Genomic DNA, 21,961 nt, shown 5'->3' with positions numbered 1-21,961 from the left:
GCTCATTGTGGTTTTGAATTGTATTTCCCTGATGGTTAATGATGTTGAGCATCTTTCCTCGTGCTCATTAGCCATTTGCATAGTTTCTTTGAAGAAATGTTTACTCAGATTCTTTGACCATTTTGCAATTGTCTTTTTTTTTTCTTTGATGCAGGGTTTCACTCTGTCACCCAGGCTGGAGTGTAGTGGCACGGTCTCGGCTCACTGCAACCTCTCCCTCCCGGATTCAAGCAATTGTCCTGCCTCAGCCCCTGGAGTTGCTGGGACGACAGGTGTGTGCCACCACGCCTGGCTAATTTTTGTGTTCTTAGTAGAGACAGGGTTTCACCATGTTGGTCAGGCAGGTCTCAAACTCCTGATCTCAGGTGATCCACCTGCCTCAGCCTCCCAAAGTGCTGGGATTACAGGCATAAGCCACCGTGCCCGGTCTGCAGTTATCTTTTTAGCTAACCTCTTGAGTCCATCCATCTCTTTTCATCTTCCTAGTCAAAGATGCCATCATGTTTTTGCTGGACCACTGCATAAGCAACCCAAATGACCTTCCTGTGCCTACTCCTGCTCCCTTCCAACCTACTCTTCATATAGTAGTCAGAATGTTATCTTTAAACTACAAATCTGATCTCATCACTTTTTATTTAACACCTTTTGGTCAGTTCCCATGGCTCTTGAAATAGAGCCCCAAATCCTTCATGTGGCTCACAAGGCCCAGGGTAACTTTTCCATCCTATTTTGAACCTCTCAACTCCCTACTCTGTGCTCACAAACAATGACCTCCTTTTAGACTCTCAAATGCTCCAAATTCCTTCTGAGCTTCCACACATGTACATTCAATAGGTTCTAACTGAGACCTCACATGTTCCAGGCACTACTAGGATAGACACTGAACATGTTGCAGTAACCGAGTCCAATACACCCCCTGACCTCTTGGAGTGGGTAGTCTGGATGGGGAGAGAGAGAATCAACAAGTAATTAAATAAATGGCGACATAATGCCAGGTACAAAAGGTACCAGGAAGGAAGAGTACGGTGCATTGCTCCCACTGCTGAAAATGCTCTTCTTTCCCACCCTGTCCTGCATAACTCTTCAGCTAATGCATCACATCTTCAGAAAATGCCACCATGATTTCTAGCTTAGGTCAGTTTCCTATATAATGCACTTTGTAACTCTTCTTCACAGCATATATCAGAAACATAAATCAATTATTATACTTTTTATAATCATTTAACATCCTTCTGCCCCACTGCATCATAAGTCTTTTTCCCTACTGTGTCCACAGTACTTAGCACAGTCTCTGGAATGAATATTAAAGATTTTGAACAGATATGGGTTGAACGAATAAATGAATGCAATAACAGAATAAGTGAATGACAGCTAGAACCCTAAGTGCCCAACAACCCTCCAACAGGACATCTGTTGTCTTAGACCCCCCCACTTCTTTCACTACCACTGCTCAAGTTCTGGAAAGTGCCTTCTTTAACTTAGTCACTGTAATTCAGATTGTTCCTTTTTATTGTCTCATTCCTAATATGTGCCCAAGGAAGAACAGTTCATCTGCCCTTTCGGAGATGATTCATTAGTAACATCACACTCAGACATCCATTGGAGTGTAGGATCAAGGACAGCACTGCAAGACTGGGACAGACAGTATGTATAGCATTAATTGCAGTTGGAGATCCCAGTATGTTCCAGGGACAGTCATGAACATGCCCTGGGCTTCCATCAGCCTGGCTGGTCAACGGGTCATTAGCCTCTTTTTTTTTTTTTTTGAGACGGAGTCTTGCTCTGTCGCCCAGGCTGGAGTGCAGTGGCCGGATCTCAGCTCACTGCAAGCTCCCGCCTCCCAGGTTCACGCCATTCTCCTGCCTCAGCCTCCCGAGTAGCTGGGATTACAGGTGCCCGCCACCTCGCCCGGCTAGTTTTTTGTATTTTTCCCTCTTAATCTCTTATTTCCCCTTTATTCTAGGTCCAACCCAGAACCCACTGTTGGCAACTATGTAAATAAAAAAGCTGAGATCCTTCCTGCCTAGGTTTCCAGGCATAATTCTTAGCCAAGACAAACTGGAACCTAAGTACTTGTGACCTTCTCTAGGTTCTCCCATCTTCATGCCCTGAATCCTTCCTGTAACAGCTCTTCCCAGGCCTTCACCATCCTAACCCATTTAAGGCCACCATGTAATGCCCCTAGCTGGCGCCTCCTCATCCACTTATCCCGGACTAACCCCCAGTTCCTCTTGTTCCCATTTCTCTGTTTCTTCATGGCTTCTCTCACTCCACATTTTTGGGATCTCAGAGTCATCAATCTTTCGTTAAATTTTTTTGATAAACCTTACTGGGCTACTTTTGATGAATATTTTGGTGAGTTTTAGCATACAAGAAAAATGAGATCGGGCAAAAATAGATACCCGAGATATGAATATATTTTTTCATTGGGCACTGACTGCATACCTGTTCTTCCTACAACCTGTCATTGTCGTCCCAACTTTTGCTGGTTCCTAGAGTTGATTTTGGTTTTTCTTTGCTGATTCCTAAAGAGGCTGTATTTAGTCTCTGCTCCCCAGTGCCAAGCTCAGTGCCTGCAGGTGGTAGATACTTAGTGCAGGTTTAAGGGAGGATAGACAGAGGAAGGGAGAGATGAAGGGGAGAGGAAGGGGGAAGGGACAGTCTTAAGCTTATATATAAGAATTGTACTTCTTTAGTACACTGTCTTGAAACAGTGTAGCTAGTATAGCTATCCAATGTGGTGGCCACTAGCCACATGTGGCTATTAATATTAAAATTAATTGAAATAAAAATTCCATTTATCATCAGTCGTATTTCAAATGCTCAATAGCCACAAGTGGCAAGGGCTACTGTGTTAGACAAAGCAGATGTAGAACATTTCCATCATTGCAGCAGGTTCTATTGGGCAGACCCTAGAAACTTCCTAAATGCCCATAAAAGTTTTGTTTTGGGGTAATAGGGAGGTGCTTGGTGGTCGTTTCGTTAAGCATGTGGTGAGAAAATGAAGACCCCAAATCTTAGACCCTGAATATAATATAGGCAATTCTCTTTATTTCTTTGAGAGGATAAGATTTTTGAAAAGAAAAACAAACAGAGAAATAGCTGGCTTATCTAAATTTAAGAAGGTAAAATAAACATGATTTCATGGACCTACGGCACAAACTTGAAAAAAAGGTAAGCAAAAAAGAAAAAAAAAACCCTTATGATTAATTACTCCTATTACTCTTAATTTTAACCTATGTTTGAAATACCATCACCCTGCAGCAGAGACCATATCTGTTAGGCAAATTAGCAAGCCCTGTAACAGCAAGGGAGCATCAGGCATAAAACCTCATTGATCTTAATCCACTAACACAGACTTTGTGAAATTGCAATTTTTTTTAATGTACCAATTTAGTTAATTATATAGGAACTCTAAAGGGAATTCTGTTTTTAGGCAATCTTTAAAAAGCACTTAATGTGCACATATTATATATTTTTTACACTTATTAAAGTGTATTCCAGCAGAACTTCTGCTTAAATAATTTTTATTAGCTTAGTTTTTGTTGTATTTACTCAAAAGAAATAAAGTAAAAACAAAATTCTTTAGTGCAGAATTTTTATTAATTAAGTCAGGGCCTCTCTCGCTACCTCCTGATCCCTCTCTCCTGCAAGCTACATTGTGAAATAGTGAGATTTTTGGCTGGGCATGGTGCTCACACCTGTAAACCCAGCACTTTGGGAGGCTAAGGCAGGAGAATCGCTTGAGTCCAGGAGTTCAAGGCAGCAGTGAGCTGTGATCACACCACTGCACTCCAGCCTGGGTAACAGACCCTGTCAGAGAGAAAGAGAAAAGGAGAGAGAGAGAGGAGAAGGGAGAAGGAGGAGGAGGAGGAAGAAGAAGAAGAGGAAGAAGAAGAAGAAGAAAGAAGAAGAAGAAGAAGAAGAAGAAGAAGAAGAAGAAGAAGAAGAAGAAGAAGAAGAAGAAGAAGAAGAAGAAGAAGAGGAAGAGGAAGAGGAAGAGGAAGAAGAAGAAGAAGAGAGAAAGGAGAAAGGAGAAGGGAGAAGGGAGAAGGGAGGGAGGGAAGGGAAGAGAAGAGAAGAGAGAAGAAAAGAGAAGAGAAGAGAAGAGAAGAAGAGAGCAGAAGAGATAGATTTTATTGTTTTCCCAGACATTGAAAAAATCTGCTCATTCAATTGGAAAGCAGTGCGCCATTTTCTTTTAGTCAGTATCTTCAACAATAGTGAAGTAAGAAGAGCCTCCGCTGAAATTTTAGGAAGAGAGGAGCAGCGGAAACCACACACCAAATAGACAGAAACACATTCCCTGCAGAATAGCAAGAGGATCTGTGAGGAGGAAACCAAGAGAACAGTCTTAACAACATATTCCAAACTTCCTGCAGTTGTTTATATCTTCAGACAGATGAGAAGTTTCTATATATAGCTGTGCTTTAGCAAAATACTTTTCAGCTCCTGCTCTATCCAAAGAATGATAGGTAAAGCACAATGGACTTTTTGCAAATGAAGAAAATGGGTTTTTTTTTTTTTTTCCAGTTTGATAAATCAGGTATGCAAGTCATTTAAGTGTTAGTTTATTCTCCAAACTATGCCTTCCTCTTCCATGGGGTGAAATCAAACATTGAATAATTAAAGCAAATATGAAATCATAAATAATTCCATACAGACCCAAGGCTGTGGACATCAGAGACTTGGCTCCAGCCCATTGCTTTGATTCTAAAGGTCCAGAGACATCCTGTTGACCTCTCTAATAGGAAGAATCTAAAGTGCAGGGTAACCACTGACCCTCATTGAGATAAGACATACCTAACCCTAAGTCTCAAACCTGAGAAGACATGACTACCTAGAATATATCTGTGGCCCCAAGGTCCTCAGAAGTCTTGGCAATGCTTCCTTTCCCTATTGTCATTAAAATACCATTTATATCTCCATGAACTTAGCCATTAGCTCCTTCCTGCCTTTTCTGAAATTACATAAGCAATGTGATACATATACTGAACTCCAGTCCAGAACTCTCATATGAACTCCAGGCTGCCCTGCCCTCAACCTTGTTCCACCAATGGTCTTCCCCATCTCAGTCAGTGAAAACTCAATCCTTTCCCTCACTCGGGCCAAAAACTTTGAAGTCATCCTTGATTCCTCTCACATCCCTCATGCATAAACTCAACAAATCCTGAATCTGATCACTTCTTACATCTTAACTGCTATCACCCTAGTCCACTTGTTCTCAATCCCATTTGACAATTTTGCATCTCAGTGGACATTTGGCAATATCTGGAGGCATTTTGGATTGTCACATGGAGAGGGTTCTACTGGCATCTGGTAGAGGTTCTACTGGCATCTAGCGGATAGAGGTCAAGGATGCTGCCAAACATTGTGCAATGCACAGGACAGCACCCCGCAAACAAGGAATTAGCCAACATAAACTATTAATAGTGGTGGAGAACCTGCTCTGGTCCAAGTCACTTTCTCTTCCCTGGATTATGTCTGTAGCCTTCTAACAGTTCTCTTTGCTTCCATTCTTGCTTCCTTCTCCATAATTATTCCCTGCATAGCAATAAGAGTTATCCTGTTAAATAAGTCAGGTTTGGGGAGTGGTAGGAATCTCCATAAATGAAGGAGTGTTGAGGTGCCTAGGGGTTCAGTACTAAGTACTACCAGGCTTCTTAGAGTCTCTCTCATGCAATCCCACCCAATCATGCACCTAGAGCTCTAGTCCCCAAACCCAATCCTAGACTCAGGTCCCTTGGCTATTGGAGCCAAACATCATAGCCCCCCCAATCCCAACCATCTGCTCAGAGGAGAAGAAAGAGTCAGATGGTCAGAGAGACTGAAGGGATTGAAGAAGTGGCTCTCCTTTAATACTGCTTCATCTTGAATCACTGGGGACCAGGTGAAGCTGGAATGCCCTGAGAATAGAACACTAGAAAGGCCGGGGCACCAAGTCTTCCCCTTCACCCACTACCCCTAGTGCAGACTTGCTAGAGACACTCCAGACAATGTGTTTGCTGCCAGCAAGGCTCTTTAGCTGTCTCTATGAATAATGTAAAATGGAACATTTCCATTTCCATATCTATCTCTCTACAATGTGCACGCCCTGTTAGGATTATTAAATTTCTTTGAGTTCCTTCAAAATAAAAATGAAAGTCATAGTGTGCATTTGGGGAGTCACTGGAAAATTAGGGAGACCCCTGTAAATGCTGCCACCCTCAGGCAAGTTATAAGAAACACCCAGTAATTACTTATAATAACAAATGCTTGATAAATCTCCCAACTGTTGCATTTTAAAATAGCTTGGAAGAAAAGTAAAAGGGTCCTTTATAAGCTGCTAATGAGTTATTGGCATCTTTCTTAGAGATATTCCCTGGGCAAGTTAACACCCAAATTAAATAGTGAGCTGAGGTAGACGCATAGTAGCCACTCCATCAATATTTTAATTATAAATAATGAGAACAGATGAACTTTCCCATCAACAGGACTTTGAACAAACAAATGAAGAAATCTGCATTCATGGCCCTTCTCTCGGCCTCAGCAAGACCTGGACTTAACATGGTTTGGAGGCTCTGGGCTGCTTTCTCCTTTTCTCCATTTTCCCTCCATGAGCAAGAAATGGAAAAAGAGAAAAAGACACTACCTTCTTCCCCACTCCTGGCCTTTGAGGTGACAATGGGTGTGGCACTCCTGCCCACAATGGTAGAATGATCCTTTTCAGGATTTGCTACCGGAAGGAGCTGACCAACTGCCCACAGCAGCCCAGGGCTCCAGCTAGAGGCAAGGTCCTGAGCCTTCCTTCAGGGAGGCAGTCTGTGCCTCTCCTTAGGTCTTGGAGTGACTGATCCGTAGGGCCCACTTTTTTTCCCAATTCTCATTTTGCTGTATGCTTTCTCCTTCCCTTGTCCCAAATGTTATTTGCCAATGCTTGAAGTACATACTTTATATTGTTCATTTTTTTCTCAACGTGTAGGTATAACGAGGGGCTGAGTTACTGTTATTATTACTAATAATAAAAAAATAGCTAACTCTTTTGAACTTTCACTAAGTGCTAAGCCCTGTTCTAAAGACTCATTGAATCCTTTTACCAACGCTATGAAGTTGGAATGACGTGGTGAGTTCTGAGGAAGTCCAACAATTAACCTCCCTGTTCCCACTGGAGTTGAGAACTAATTGAGAGATAGACATGAGTATCTGAAAAATGAGATCAAAATATCCTTTATTACAACGTAGCCAATAAGGAGAACATGGCTTAAGGCTTAGGCTTTCTAATGCTGCAGCCCAGTATTGGACTCCTCACCAAAGCCCCAGCAACAGGGAGTTATCACAGAATTGCTTCCAGGTGCCTGGCCCCATAAAACTTAGAGCAGAGCTGAATGTGTCCTTCCTGTGAGCAGCCAGGTTAGGAGTAGGCAGGGGGATGAATGAATAGCGGGCAGAAAGAGGACAGAATTACCTGCTTCATAGAAACTCGAGGCCTGAGTAAAAAACATCCCAACGCTATTGCTATTTCCAGGGCCATATAGCTGATATACTACATGCAATGCACTTTTCCTGGCCAAACGCCATCATTCCTGAGCCACAAGGGGAATCCGCACTCTCAGTTGCATGGGAGATGAATTAGGATGGTGCCTCCCTACTCTCACCCATCTGGTTGTCAGAAGTCCTGGGACTTCTGGGCCTGCTCCTGGTCTATGCAAGTCCATAAACATTAAGTACCTCCTGTCATTCTGGAACTGTGTTGCTCGATATTTCAGTCATACTTTTATGAAAGAATGAATCTCATGGAACTCATCATTTCTGTTCCTTCAGTTTTTCTCATTTATTTCAGCACCCTCTGTGCCAAATCTTGTTACCACCGGACTCTGTCTTTGTCGAAGAGCACACCGGGAATACCAGGACTTGCGTGAAATGGAAATGAGAGGAAAGCAACTGAGGCAGCAGCAGAAAGCAAACCTTTCCAGCAGCCCAGATTCAAGGCCAAGGGGTGAAATGAACTCAATTCTGATGTAGTGTAGGACTCAGGTCTGAGCCAAGGGTGCGGGGCACGGAGAGGGCTTCTGGCAAAAATGTGAGTGCTTCATATTTAGCATTGTAAGTCAAGGAAGGATCAGAAAGCTGGGTCCAGCCCTAGGGAAAACAGGCTGAAAGAAGATGAGAGGGTCAAGGCGCCAGCTGACCAGTGGTCTGAGACATCTGGGAGTCCCAGAGGAATTTGGAATAGAACCTGGGACATGAGGATGGACTGAAAGCTAAACAAGTGGACAAGCCAAGCACTCCGCTAGGGTAGGGAGGGAGGCGGGCTGCAGTGAATTAATGGGAAAGGGGTGCCCCTCCCTGGCCCTCTGAGTGTCCCGCTCTCCTGCATAAATAGGGATGAAGCCAGCTCCTGACCCTGCAGTCTTGGATATCATTGACTTAGAAGATTCCGGGCTCAGGAAGTGATCCCAGTAAGCAGAAGTGAGGGAGTAGAGGAAGTGATTTGGGAAGAGAAAAGTCCATGAAGGGCATATTAATGAGTGAGCTGCTGCTGCGAGCCAGTGGGCTCCACCCCCCAAGGGCTCCCTGGGGGAGCTTCTGCAGCCTTCACAGAGTCACCTATTGACTCCGAAGATTCTTCTTCTTTTTTTTTTTTTTTTTTTTTGTTTGTTAGTTTTTTTGAGACAGAGTCTAGCTCTGTCGACCAGGCTAGAGTGCAGTGGTGCAATCTTGGCTCACTGTATCCTCTGCCTCTGGGTTCAAGCAATTCTCTTGCTTCAGCCTCCCGAGTAGCTGGGATTATAGGCACATACCACCATGCCCAAATAATTTTTGAATTTTTAGTAGAGATAGAGTTTCACCATGTTGGCTAGGCTGGTCTTGAACTCCTGACCTAAAGTGATCCACTTGCCTTGGCCTCCCAAAGTGCTGGTATTACAGGTATGAGCCACTGCGCCTGACCAGCTTCGAAGATTCTTGGTTCAGGACAGAGGTGGACACAAAACACACGTGCAACAAGCTCTTGGTGATGGGAGTGGGAATGCGAGTGGGTGGGTGTGGTCAGTTATTTTCTAATGGTATTGTGACAATTTTTTGTCCAAAGCAGAACTCTTTGGAGAATGGAGGTGTCATTAATAATTACTAAAACTAGTAACTAAAGATAATGACCTTTCTTGCGTCTTCCAAAAATAAATTGTCAAGACTGCCTCAAAGAGACTGACTCCAGGAGCAGATATTTTTCAATGAAAAACAATGATTTTGTGCTTCCTTCCCCTCCCAATCCCAGAGGCTGGGGTAGCAGAGCCCCTTGCTGCCCACCCCCACCACATTTCGAGTTGCCTGTGTCCACCCGCATCTACCCGCATTCACCTGCGGCAGAGGTGGACAGCTAGCTTCAGCCTGCTGACAGCTTCCCATCTCTGGCCTGTCGCACTCTCTGCTTCTCTGCCTGAGGGCTCCTCACATCCCGGAGCTTGCTCTGATGTCAGGAACGACCCAGAAGTGTGGCAAATTAAGTCCCCAGGGAGGCAACCTTGTTTTTTTGTTTTTATTTATTTATTTATTTATTTAATTTTATTTTTGCAACCTTTAACCAATGGGAATGGAGCTGGTGAATTTGCCCAGTCTCCCTGTGTTCTGGTGGGTGACTGTGGAGGCTGCACAACCTTCCCCAGGAACACCTTGACAGGACTGAGCCCACTGGCCCACAGCAGTAACTCACGCAATAACATGCACTTCGTGGACTTTTCTCTCTTCCCAATAGCACTTCCTCTACTTCTGCTTCTTGGAATCACATCCTGAACAAGCAACCTGCACCCAAGTCTTGTCCTAGGATCTGCTTTGAGGAGAATCCAAGCTAAGACACTGGATAGCAATGGAAACCCCATTCAACCTTACACTGATTGAGGTCCTGCTTGTGCTGGACTCTGGGGATGCAAAGTCCCTGCTTTCTAGAGAAAAAGGGGGCAGCCAAAGCAAATACACGTGCCAGGACCCAGTCACCAGAGCTGGGTCTCCCAGATGGCCTACAGATGGTCCTGCTCTCGTTTTCTTATCAAAGGGTAGTTATGGTTACAGATGACACTCTTGCTGCTAAGACCCAGCTGCTGTGGGCATCCTTCAGTCCACTTCCTCGGGGAATGCTGGGCAGGTCGTCCATCCACAGGGTGTTCATCACACTCCCACCATGCACAAACAACACTGCTGGCATACAGAGAAAGACAAAACCCAGTCCTGCCTGCAGAGCTCCAGCAGTTAAACACACAAAACAGGTGAAGCCAGTTTGAGCCCAGGCCTCAAGCATGTCTGATGCATGTATGTGCATGAGCGGATTTGCACAGCAGCAGGGGTCTGCTTGGAGGAGATTAAGGATTGGAGAAGACAGCAAGGGGCCCATTTCCCAACCCAGACTCACAAACTATCAAAATCAATGGAAGACTAAGTCTTTTAACAAAATAGGACTTGCAATTGTATGTACCCTAACCACAGCAGTGATGTCCCATCACCTTTGCCATATTCTATTGATTAAAAGCAAATTCCAGACCAGGTGTGGTGGCTCAGGCCTGCAATCTCAGCACTTTGGGAGGCCGAGGCAGGTGGATCACTTGATCTCAGGAGTTCGAGACCAGTCTGGGCAATGTGGCAAAACTCTATCTCTACATAAAAAAAAAAAAAATAGCCAGGTGTGGTTGTGTGCATCTGTAGTCCTAGCTACTAGCGGGGCTGAGGTGAGAGGATCGCTTGAACCTGGGAGGTCAAGGCTGCAGTGAGCTGAGATCGCGCCACTGCACTTCAACCTGGATGACAAAGTGAGACCCTGCCTCAGAAAAAAAAAAAAAAAAAAAAAAAAAAAAAGCCAATTCTACATCCCCCACATCCTGCCCACACTCAAAGAGAGGGATTACATCAGAAGGTAGCACCAGGAATCATTGGGGTCATTCTACAATCCACATGCCATGAGGGGTAGGGAGGTAGTGCCTGGGATTTTTACTTATAAATGGTGCCATTTATCAAAAGAGTGAATTAGGCTAGGTGCAGGGGCTCACACCTATAATCCTAGCACTTTGGGAGGCTGAGTCAGGAGGACTGCTTGAGGCCAGAAGGTCTAGACTACAATGAGCTATGAGTATGCCATTTCACTCCAGCCTGGGTGACAGGCCAAGACCCTGTCTGTGAATAAATTGACAAATTAATTAATTTATTTAATTTTTAAAAAAGAGGGTCCAATTTGAGGGGCAAAGAGTGCGGTGGTGAATCTTAGAGTCAATGGAGATCAAAATAGGATCTGCAGAGAATTTTGGAATTTATCTCAGTTTAACTGTGGAAAAAGAGACTAGGCTGTGGAAAATGAGACTTGGGTTTCTGGGACAGAGGACAAGAGGAGGCCTCAGGGACTCTGAAGATAGTTCTACTGATTCTGTTCATTTGTTAGAAAAACCAAGTGATAAAATAGACCTGTGATCAAATCTCTGTAGCAAGGATGAAGGGGAGGAAAACACAGTTGTATTTTCAAGAGCAGGAACTGTGTATTTTAATGGATGCATTTCCACGTTTATTGAAAGGAAGAAGCAGACCAATTGTCTCAAGTTCTGAATTTATTCCCTGAAGAAAAGATTTCAGCTTCTTCTGAGAGAAAATGGATAATCACAGGAGGCTTCAGAGGGCATACAAGTGAGGGCTTTGGGTTCAGAGACAAGGCAGCTGGAGCGCTGAGCAGGGTGAGGGGCGAGAGACGCACTGAGATAGGAGAACAGGGAGCCACTGTCCAGTCCCAGCCATGCGGTGTCTTAGCTCTGTGACATCCAGCCTATGACCTGGCCTCCTCCAGCCTCCATCTCTAGGCCTATTCCATGGAAATGTCATGGAATGCTTATTTTTCTGAGCTGTCCTGAGGACCAAACAAGAGCATTCATCCCACAGAATTTTAGAAGTACCTGCAAAGAGAAATATGACTAAGTCCCATCTTCCTTCAGCTCACAGGCCTGTTGATTTGTGTGAACCAGTTTTATCAACCAGAGTGTGGCCAAAACACATGAGATGTTCCCAAAAGACTACCTGTTGCATAGCACTGATACCATTTCCTACCTTGATACCCAAAGCAGGAGTGGGTGGAAAGTTAACTGAGGTGACCACAGGAGTTCTCTTTACTAGGACAGAGTCTAAAGTGTTCTAACATGACTGGTTTTTTTTTTTCCAGTACTACCCATTCATTTCACAGATATGTCCTGATATAATTTTTTAAATCGATCTTGCCAGGTGCGGTGGCTCACGCCTGTAATCCAAGCACTTTAGGAGACCAAGACGGGCAGATCACCTGGAGTTGGGAGTGCAAGACCAGCCTGACCATGGAGAAACCTAGTCTCTACTAAAAATACAAAATTAGCCGGGCACGGTGGCACATGCCTGTAATCTGGCTACTCGGGAGGCTGAGGCAGGAGAATCGCTTGAACCCAGGAGGCGGAGGTTGTGGTGAGCCGAGATCACGCCATTGCACTCCAGACTGGGCAACAAGAGTGAAACTCTGTCTCAAAAAAAAAAAATTGATCTCAATATCATGGAATTAGAGACAGCAGAGAACCACCTATCACTGATATGTCCTCAAATCATACCCACAATCTCCTTGCATCTCAGTTTTTTCATCTGTAAAATGAAAATAATAATAATAATACAATAATTATCCACCTCAAATGGAGGCTCAAAGGAGAGAATGGCTATACCGTTGTTTCCTAAACTGAAATAAGAATACAAGCAGGAGCGAAGTGTGCTCTCTACTGTGTGTGTTTCAACTCAGTCCGAGGATCCTGAAGATCCTAGCACCATGCAGCTGTAGTTGACATTTGCAGAGAACTTCATGATTGTTAAAAGTTATTCTTTCCCCCAAATACTATGGCACCCTGCTCCTTCTGGCCTTAATAATGGAAATGGAATTGGAAGCATGAATGCTGAGGTAATTGAAGTTAGAGTTTATCAATGTGAGAGCTGGAATTAGGAAGCCTAAGGCCTGGCACCCTGGTGCAGATGCTTCGCCTGTGACCGTACAACTTTCCATGCAACCACAGACACCATCAAAGGAGCACATGATCCGCATCAGCTTTCAGTTTCTGCACTGACCCTAAAGATGGCCGAGGGTCACAAGGACCTCCTGAGCTGCAACATCTTGTTTCTGAGTTTCAGACAAACTTCAACTGAGTTCTAAAGCAACCTGGATCCAATTATGGAATTATTAGATGGATACAAATGTATGAAACAATTAAAAATACAATATGGGCATGATATTGTTTATCCTTGGTTTTGTTGGATGACATCCATCTTTTTTAATGGTAGGGAAAAAAGTATGTACTCACTATTTACTCAAAACCCACCACCTGTAGGCTCAGAGGAAGCTCTGGGCATCTGTCAGCAGTTGCTTTTCTCTAGTGGCCATTGGCTTGCCCCAAGCCAGCCGGACATACCCTCATCTGATTCCATTCAGACCAAGAGTGTTAAGAAGTCTACTGCCCCCCCCCCCCAATATCTTTGGTCCTCTTCTTCCTTTTAGTGATAGACCTCCAGTTACTAAGTTTTCACAGAGCCTACGGCCACTCAGTTAAAGATAACATTTTGCAAATGCCCCTGGAGCCAGGCGCAGTCACATGACTAAGTTTGTACCAAAAGATTAGAAATAGAAGCAGTTAATGCAACTTCTTTTTTTTTTTTTTTTTTTTTTTTTTTGAGACGGAGTTTTGCTCTTGTTGCCCAGGCTGGAGTGCAATGGCATAATCTCGGCTCACCGCAACCTCTGCCTCCCGGGTTCAAGCGATTCTCCTGCCTCAGCCTCCCGAGTAGCTGGGATTACAGGCATGCACCATCACACCAGGTTACTTTTTTGTGTTTTTAGTAGAGACGGGGTTTCTCCATGTTGGTTAGGCTGGTCTTGAACTCCCAACCTCAGATGATCCGCCTGCCTCAGCCTCCCAAAGTGCTGGGATTACACGCATGAACCACCATGCCCAGCTGATGCAACTTCTTTAAAAGGAAAGGATAAGCTTTGGCCTTCCTCTCTCTCCCCTCAGACTACAATGTGGATATACTGGTGTTGCTCTCCTTTGGATAGTGTGGACAGAAGTGTCAACCTAGGGAATAGTGGAGCAACAAGAAAGAAGGAACCTGGGCCTCTGGATATCCTTCTAGATCAGAGCCACAGCCAGCTTTTCCCAGATTATTATGTAAGAAGACATAAGCTCCTATTACTAAGCTACTGTGTTTGGGAGTATTTTTGTTACAGCAGCTGAGCCTAGACTTTGACTAACACCTGTGCATTGGTGAAGAAATGGGCTGAATTATAGTGTGACTCCTATACAAGAAAAATATTAATTGATGCACTCTTATGGATGTTAAAACTGTAACCAGGACATTGAACATCAAAGAACATAATAAATGAGAGTGAACTCAAAGATCATAGGCTTTATTTTCATAGTCCTCACAATTTCTAGGCAAGTATTAATCTTGTAGACCACTAAGTACATGAAAACTACCTTTCATAATGGCAGGTGTGGAGGAGGGCTGAGGAAGAAGAAAAATGTTGAACCTCCATAGAGCATTTACTATGTACTAAAGACTCTACTCCACATGTTATATCCTGTCAATAGTGAAGGTAGATATTATCCCCTCATTCCCACTGCCCCATCCACATCTTAAATGAGAACATGGGCTCAGAAAGGCTTGATTTGCCCAAAGTCAGCAAGTTTGAGAGCCAGAATTTGAACCCAAATCTACTGGTGTCAAACTTCTTCTCAAGAATAAAGAATCAATAAGAATAAAAGTGGGTTGCCATCTCATGACAATTATGACCCTTCAAATAATAAGCACTTTACACTCATTTTAAAGCTCTAATAATACCAGAGAAGTACAATTTTGAGCAGGTGAAAGGACCTGTATTTTTTTCTGCAAAGTGTTGGTGAATGCTACCTTCTTGTCTCTGTCACCTCTGCTTCAGGATGGGGACCAGGGCTAGAGCTTTGTGTTCTTAGCACCCCATCCATATGCCATTCTGTGTGGTCACACATCTCATCCAACTTCCTAGGACTCTCCATTCCCACTGTGGTCAGTCTAGCACTTCAGTGAGACAGAGGACTGACTTGGAGAAACCAAATCTAGAACCAGACCCTCTCACTGAGACAAGTAACAGGAGGCCAAACTGCCCGCAGGTGTTGGGATCCTAGATAAAGCCCTGACTCTCCTCAAGCCGGCGTTCAGTGGGGAGAGAGAGACAATAAACAAAACCATATACACAGCGAAGAAATTACGCGGGTATGGGGACAGAGACTGGGCTAGAAGGTAGCTACTTTACATCGGAAGGTTAGGGAGTGCCTCTCTGAGGACACCAAGGATGTTTCACCTGAGCGAAATGCGGAAGTAATTTGTGCAAAGTCAACAAGTTCAAAGTTACCTGAGGTAAAGGTGTGTGGTTTGGGAGACATCAGGAAGATCGCCTTAGCACCAGGGCTGAAGGAAGAGCTCCTGGATTCCCTGTTCCAGTCTCTCCTCTTCATGGTCCTGTAGTCCCCGCAGGGTTTGAACTGGGAGCACTCTCTAGCCCAGACCAGGATTCCACGACAGGTCCCCATTCCCAGGTGGCAGCTGGGAGAGACGAGGCTACAGAGCTGGTTACCAAGACAGGGAATGAGGTTGGGACACCAACACCAGACCTGAGGGCAGGGTGGGGAGTGGGGCTCAGGAACCAACAGGTAAGCCAATTAGTAGAACTGGGACATCAGTGCCAACAAACAGCAGAGCAAACAAACTGCAGTGTCTGGATGTGGAATTTCCAAGGAAATGTATGACTATTTCAGCACAGTTCACACCTCCCTCACTCCCACACAAAATGTGCATTCCCTCTGTCTTTGCCTCTTGCTTCTCTCCCTTTTGTTTACCCTATTCTAGGCACACTTGCCACCTGGCCCGACTCACGTCTGCCTCCAATGCTTGAACTTGCTATTCCCTCTTTCTGGAATTCCCTTCCCTCAGATGCCCTCAGGGCTCATGCTCTTACCTACTTCAGTCTTTGCACAAATGTCACCCTCTCAGTCAGGCCCATGCTGGCCACCCTCTTCCAAATTGCAAACACAGGATGGAGGAAGAAGCTCCCTGGCTAAAGGAGAGGAACCCTGTGAGGGAACCTGGCTCAGCCAAGGACAGAAACCATATGTCACTTAGGTGAAAGTCAGGCAGCTGTGGAACCCATCCTGGCACCCAGCATTCCCTTCTAATTGCCTGGGGAGAGTTGAGGAACCAAACTAGAACTCCACCATTGATATACCACTAACACTGGGGTCGGGGCACATGAGTTTTGGTTTTACTGTGTTTGTGTGTTTTTTAGGGGAATATAGACAATACATTACCAAAAAGGTTCAAAATTTAAAACATACCAAGGGACACTCAGTGAAAACCCCTCCTGTTCCTCTTGCCTTTTAACTACCTGCTCCCTCCACCAAAAGCCATAAATCTTATCAGTGTCTGGTGTATCTTTCCAGAAATATTTTATAGATAAACAACCAAAGATGTTTCTATTCCCCCCTGCCCTTTATCCAAATGGTGGCATCCTATACATACCCTCTTCGCTTTTTTCACTTAAATGTCTTAAGATATCTCCCTCTCAGCTTCTTCACTCCTGTCACAGCAGCTTAGTAATCTCTTTAGGTATGCCATCATGTTTTATTTAAGCAGTTCCCTTTTGATGAACATGTGGGCTATTTCTAATCCTTTGTTGTCAAAAACAGTACTGCAGAGAATAACCTTAAACACAGATCATTTCACCATGGATAATTCCGTTGGGATTGCTGTACCCAGGGTGTGAGCATTTTTAAGTTTTGATCAACAGCACCAATCTGTCCTTCCTAAGGAAAACCCCCTATATGAGCAGGCAACCGAAATATGACTATTTCAGCACAAAACCCACACTTCAGTGCTCAGGACTTGGCCCATAGTTGGAGCTTAATAAATGTTTGTTAGGCGAGTATATGGGAGGATGAGAGGATGACTAGATGGGAGGTTGGGTAGATGGATATACAACTAATGATGAAATTCAAGACAGTGCAAGTACTGCCTCCTTCCAGAAGGTCTCTCTGAAAACCAGCCTACACTTATTCCTCTCTTTTTTGTTTCCAGGGCCACAGAGTTTAAGACTTAATTGTTCTTCTTCATATGTATCCCTTTTGTGTCCTTAAATTAAGGGTAAATTCCTGGAGGGTCAGGACGACAGAGACTGGCAGGAAACAGCAGAGCAGATGGAATCCCAGCTCTACCATGTACTAGCTGTAGGACTCTGGGCAAGTTGCTAAATCGACCTGGCACCAGCTGCCTTGTATGTCAAGTGGGGGTGATTACACTTGTACCTACCTACCCCATAGGTGGTGCTGAGAGAATTACACATGCTAATGAGAGTAATGAGCTTAGAACGTGCCGGCCAACAGCAAGCCCTCGACAAATGTTTGCTGCTGATCATGATCGTGTTTCTGTTGTATCTCTTCCATTGCTTACAGTAGTGGTGGGCACACAAAGAGATATTCTGCCAGTATTTCACCGCTGATTCCATACACTTTCATAAACAATCAGTTTTAGTTGAACCATGCCATTCTTCCAGCATGCACATTGCTTTTGAATGCTGTTGAATATCTCTGACCTTATCTGCCTAGCTTGAGTCAACACAAGTATACATTAACTTATTCCATGAAAATTTAATATTATCAACCAGGAGCCAAGATTGGAGCCATGAACAAGACAGCAAAATCTTTGCCTTCATGGGGGCTTCATTTTAGTGAAGGAGACACAGCCAAAGGAGCTAAGTGAAAGAGGCAGCCACTCTGGGGAATTCACTGCATGAAATGACTTTGTTTTGAAAGTTTCAGAGGCAGAATTATCCAGATTGTCTGTCGGCATATCCCAAATGTACCTGGCTGTTTGCTTTGCTCTCGAGTTCATTCATTTTAGCTATGAAGCTTTTACCCAAGTGCTCGGAATTTCCTTTCTTGAACATCCCTTTAATCAGATCCATTCCCCTCCTCACCTCCTTGATCATTCTTCTCCAGCATAGTTGCTAATGATGTGTGCATGTGCCAGACTTGCACAAATGTTGGGCTGCCAACCACTCTGCGCCTGTTAATTTCATTCTCAGCGCAAGCCGGGATCCTTGAGTTACAACAGATGCTGCTTCCCTGGGGCTTCAGTGCCCATCGATCAGCTTTGTTGATGAGGAAGGAAAGTTTCCTCCTTGACTGCCATTTGAATATAATTTATTGTGTTCTGAAAGAAAAGTGGAAAGACGAAAATGTATGGATGGGCAATAATACAAATGAATTGTGATGGATGACACTCAGATTTCAGTTTCAAAGGAATATGCTTTTAAGTCTATAAATGATTGCAGTGGTGAGACGAAGTCTCCACAGCTGTGCCAAATGGGCCCTTCTAAATGGTCAGCGTGCCTGTTGGAGTCCACGAGGGAGTGAGATGGACAATTATAATAAAGAAAATAATAAAATAAGCACATGGTGTTTAAGAGCAATGACACCATAAACAGACTGTGAATTTTAATCCAAGCTCCAATCTTGAGCAAGTTACTTAATGGTTCTGTGCCTCATTTCCTCAAGTGTAAAATGGGAATTCTAATACCCGCTTCTAGTGGGATTTCTGGGAGGATTAAATGAGTTAAAATACAGGAAGTCATTAGAACAGTGTCTGGCATGTAGTAAGCACTAGATTGATATTTGCTCTTTTTGTTGTGATTAATGATGAATGTTGCACTCTACCAGGTCCTGAGCTAAGCCTCTTTGTCCACGACTTCACTTCACTATCACCACCACTCTCCCTGTGACCATCATTGTGCTTACCCTTTACAGGGGGAAATGGGTGGAGAGCTATGCACTTGTCTTCCAAATACAGAAGAATTTCTGACTTTGCTCTTATCCTCACTTAGGTTTTTGTTGTTGTTTTGTTTTGTTTCGTTTTGTTTTTGGAGATGAAGTTTCACTCTTGTCGCTCAGGCTGGAGTGCAATGCTGTGATCATGGCTCACTGCAACTCCCACCTCCTCAGTTCAAGCGATTCTCCTGCCTCAGCCTCCCAAGTAGCTGGGATTACAGGCGCACACCACCACACTAGCTAATTTTTGTATTGTTTTAGTAGAGACAGGGTTTCACCATGTTTCCCACGCTGGTCTCAAACTTCTGACCTCAGGTGATCTGCCCTCCTCAGCATCCCAAAGTTCTGGGATTACAGGTGAGAGCCACCATGCCCAGTCTCTCACTTAGGTTTTATATGAGTGTCCTCTGTTTGTGTATTTGCAGTTCCAATTAGGTATAGGAAAAAATTTTAAACACTGGAAATAAATATTCCGAGCTGTTCATAGTGATTGTTTCGGGGTGATAGGATTATGAGGGACTAGATTTCTTCCTTCTATCTTTCTGTATTTTGATAATTTCTAAAACTAGTTGTGTGTGTATATGTATACATGTTTATTTACAATAAAATGTATAAAATGAATGTTTAAATATGAAAGAAGGGCAGATTTAGTTCACCTCTTTCTTTTCCTAAAATAACTCAATCAACTTCCTCATCAGAGCACATTAATTAAGAAATCAGGAACTCAGTGTCACATACAGGACCAAGACTAGCTGATACTGGGCCTGGTCGTTGAAGAATTGTTGCTATTTCTGGGGACTTTCTTGTTCTATGAGATACCTAAGCCCATACAACAACATAATTTTATATGATGAATTATGTAGTTACATACATGCTGCGCTAAGAAATGCTGCATCTGAGATAAAGGTATGAATTTTAAATATCATAAATAATTTAAAATTAGAATGAAAATAAATAACAACAAAAGCAACAGCATATTTCCTATGTAAAGAGGAATTGCTTACATTTCAGTGGTTTGTGAGTTCCTTTTGAATTGAGTACTTCTATTATCTGAGTCCTGGCCTGAATCTGAGGTTAATTAGATGTTACCTTACAGCTGTAGAGACCGTTTCTCCTTTAACAATACCACTCAACTTTTCATTTATCTTTCCTGGTTTCCTGCTCACCTGAAAATCTGTTGAGAATACATTACAGGTTTGATAGATTGGATTAAAAGGGGAAAAAATATAAAATAAAGGTAGTCCTACTTCACACTAATCTTATTTAAGAAAGCAGCATGAGAGCTCTAAGGTCGACTGTCTGAGCTCAAGAATTCAAGGGCAGGGGCAGTTAGAAGTCCTCCGCATTCAATCTACAGCCTCAAAAAATCTTAGGCCTCTCATGGAATATAAGTAGTGGTAATGGGAGTAAGGCATGTTCTCTCTCTCTATGGCCCCCCCACCTCAATTTTGCAACAGTAGGAACCCAAGAGGAAAAAAAAATTGTCCAAAATGTGTTAGAACCTTTTATTAATATGTATTTCCAAAATACTGCTGTACAGTAAATCACCCAACTACTTAGTCACTTAACAAAAAACAACAACTGTTGACAAGGATGCAGAGAAAAGAGAACACTTTACACTGTTGGTGAGAATGTAAATCAGTACAGCCTCTATGGAAAACAGTATGGAGGTTCCCAAAGAACTAAAAATAGAAATGCCATAAAATCCAGCAATTCCACTACTTAAAATCTACCCCCCAAAAATTATTATATTTTAAAAAAGACACCTGAACGTACACGTTTATAGCAACACTATCTACAACAGCAAAGTCATGGAATCAACCTAAGTGTCCATTCAGTGGATGATTGGATAAAGAAAATGTAGTATGTCTACAGAATGGAATACTACTCAGCCATAAAAAAAATGAGATTGTTTGTTTTATTTTGTTTGCAGCAACATGGATGAAACTGGAGGCCATGATCTTAAGAGAAACAACTCAGACACAGAAAGACAAATACTGTATATTCTCTTTTGTAAGTGGAGCTAAATAATGTGCACACATGAACTTAGAATGTGGAATGATAGACAATGGAGACTCAGAAGGGTGGGAAGGTGGGAGGGGATGGGTGATGAGAAATTAATGGGTATAATGTACATTGTTTGATAGATACCCTAAAAGCCCTGACTTTACCACTACGCAATATATCCATATAATCAAAATTAGAATTGTACCCCATAAATTTGTACAAATAAAATAAATAAAAACAAATAAATAAATGCACATAACCTATTTAACCACTTTTGACTGTTTCTAGTATTTTGCTATCATAAACAGTGCACCAAAGTCATTGTACTTTGTCATGTCACATATGTAATGTATACATATTTGTAAAATCTAGATGTGGCATTGCTGGGTCAAAGGGCATATGCATTAAATGTGTTTCATTAACAAAAAATGGAAAATGAATAAATAGTTTTTAAAAACAATGTAGGCTGAGCGCAGTGGTTCACACCTGTAATAGCCACACTTTGAGAGGCCGAGGTAGGCAGATCACTTGAGCCCAGAAGTTCAAGACCAGCCTGGGCAATATGGCAAAACCTTGCCTCTACAAAAAATATAAAATTTAGCGGGGCATGTAGTACCCTGTAGTAGTACACACCTGTAGTCCCAGCTACTTGGGAGGCTGAGGCAGGAGGATGGTTTGAGCCTGGGAGGCAGAGGTTTCAGTGAGCTGAGATTGTACTATTGCACTCCAGCATGGGTGACAGAGTGAGACTCTGTCTTAAACAACAGCAACAACAACAACAACAAAAAACACCTACTTGCTTAAATAGCAATTAGGTATGATTTCTCAGCTAGACAGTTCTGCTTACCTGTACTGGGCTTAGCTAAATTTGACTGGGCTCCCCCGGGACATGTGTGGTCAGCAGGTTTGGGGTCTGGGCCTCAGTTGGGTTGACTTTTTCCTAATCCACATGATTCTCCCACAGGCTAACACACTCTAGTGGACATGGCAGCTAGATAGTGTTCCACCAAGGAGAGAGGATGTGGGCACAATCTCTTAAATTCTAAACTCAGAACTGATCCTCCATGACTTCTACTGCATTCCACTGGCCAAAG

General features: G+C 43.3%; 1 long non-coding RNA gene across 1 annotated transcript in view; it reads right to left on the bottom strand.

Annotated features, from left to right (window-relative positions):
* Window positions 1-17,665: 17,665 nt before the first annotated feature.
* The window catches only part of LOC126954767 (uncharacterized), a 29,576-nt gene continuing 25,280 nt past the window's right edge, over window positions 17,666-21,961 (bottom strand). Inside the window, exon 2 of the long non-coding RNA XR_007725718.1 lies at window positions 17,666-18,246. This is a non-coding gene — a long non-coding RNA (uncharacterized LOC126954767). The remainder of the gene's footprint in view (window positions 18,247-21,961) is intronic.

The sequence above is a fragment of the Macaca thibetana genome, chromosome 5, assembly GCF_024542745.1.
Source record: "Macaca thibetana thibetana isolate TM-01 chromosome 5, ASM2454274v1, whole genome shotgun sequence".
NCBI lineage: Eukaryota > Metazoa > Chordata > Mammalia > Primates > Cercopithecidae > Macaca > Macaca thibetana.
Note: the sequence above shows the minus strand (reverse complement) of the source record. Positions and strands in the feature narration are given on the sequence as shown.